Genomic DNA, 1,868 nt, shown 5'->3' with positions numbered 1-1,868 from the left:
TACCCACTTGGTTGTCCACAATCTTCTCACTTCTCAAGGTAGTCACCGCATTGACATGCTCTATTGTGTGACCTTCCGATAAGGAATGAGTCTCCACAATACATTGTTGCTTTTGTGGGGCATTCAAAGACATTTTCCCTTTCTCTCTAGCATTTAAAGTACTAGGTATTTGCCCTACTTGGGTTCCTAGCTTAGCAATGAATTGAGAATGAGAATGAAGCAATTGAGTGTTAGCCTCTAGAGTGCCTAGAGCGGTCAAAACTTTCTCTTCAAAAACGGGACTCCTAGCATTTCCTTGAGAATATGATGGTTGATTAGGAAAGTGAGAATTAGAGAATTGGTTTCCTTATGATTGAAATAGTCTATATCCTTGGGAACCTTGGCTTTGCATCGGAGGTGGAACATACTTCCCTTGGAAACCACCTTGGGGAGGGTTTGAGCATTCCCCTTGGTTTTCCAAGAGAAATTCGGGTGATTCCTCCAACTAGGATTATAATGATTGCTATAAGGATTGTTCCCTTAATTGACAAAAGCTGCATTGACTTGTTCATGATGCTTACTTTGCACATGTCCATGGGGACAATTGGAAGTAGAATGTAAAACACTTGAACAAGTTATACATTTCTCATTGGATGCATGATGGGAATGGTTAAGGACGGAAGATACTTGATTTGCCGAGTTTTGGTTGATCAAGAATTAATCAAACCTTTGAAATAAGGATTTCATCTTGGCGGCTATTTCATTAGAATAGTCGACTTGATGTAAGCCAACATTTTTCCGTCCACTTGAATTCCTATCATTCTTAGAAGATGAAGTTCAATGCAAAGAATTCTCACTCATGCTCTCATAAAGACGCCACACGTCTTCCTCATGCCTATCAATGTAAGAGCCACCCATGGAAGCATCAACCATGCCCTTGTAATTGTCTGATAAGCTCTCAAAGAAATATTGAACTAATTGCTATTTGGGCATGTCATAATGTGGACACTTTCTAAGCAATTCATTGAATCTTTCCCATGCCTCATGGAACGTTTCCCCATTCCCGTATGAAAACTCTCTAATTGAGGTTCTCATGGCATTGGTCTTAGAAACCGGATAATACTTCTTCAAGAACTCTGGTTGCATTTCTGCCCAAGAAGTTATTGAAAAAGGTCTAAGATTGTTAAACCAATATTTTGCCTTATCTTTAAGGGTGAATGGAAAAAGTTTAAGCCTTAAGACCTCTTCCGGCATGTCCGTGTATCTCACGGTGGAATATACTTCAAGAAACTTGTAATACCCCTAATTTTAAAAGGATATTTCTGGTATTTTATTTTTGATTAAATTGTCTTTTTATTTGATTAATTGTTTCCTTGTTTGTTATGTTGCTTAAATTGCATGTAATTTGTTTAATTTTTAATTATTTGCTTAATTGTAAATTGTTTTAAATTAAATAGGGTTATTTTGTTTAAAATTGATTTAATTGGTATTTGATTAAATGTGTAATTGTTATTTGTTTATTTGGTATTTAATTTTATACTTTTTTTATTTAATTATAGTTATTTTATTTGAGTTATTTGTAATTAATTTAATTAGTTAAATGCGTGAGTTAGGATTAGGGTTTTAGGTTTCATGGTAGCCGACTTGGTATATGTAGGTTTCCTTCTTGTATTGCAACTAGAATTAGGGTTGTGTATTACAAATACCTATAAATACATGTACGAGTTCTACCTAGGGTTTTAAAAAACAAAACCTATACACGTAGAGAAAATACAGAGAGCAACAGTTGTGGTTTTGAGAGAAGTAGAGAGGAGAACTTGAGAGAGTTATAGAGAGGGAGGAGCTAGGGTTATGAGTTTCAACTAAGACTAAACCAAGAGTGACGGTGG

General features: G+C 35.7%; 1 pseudogene; it reads left to right on the top strand.

Annotated features, from left to right (window-relative positions):
* Nucleotides 1-970: 970 nt before the first annotated feature.
* On the top strand, nt 971-1,069 carry LOC132305793 (small nucleolar RNA R71; annotated as a pseudogene).
* Nucleotides 1,070-1,868: the final 799 nt, after the last annotated feature.

Source organism: Cornus florida, unplaced genomic scaffold (assembly GCF_030987335.1).
Source record: "Cornus florida cultivar Cherokee Brave unplaced genomic scaffold, ASM3098733v1 CherokeeBrave_3.0.0_Hap2_Chr04, whole genome shotgun sequence".
NCBI classification, from domain to species: Eukaryota; Viridiplantae; Streptophyta; class Magnoliopsida; order Cornales; family Cornaceae; genus Cornus; species Cornus florida.
The sequence above is the reverse complement of the archived record's forward strand: the minus strand, read 5'-3'. Positions and strand labels throughout refer to the sequence as shown.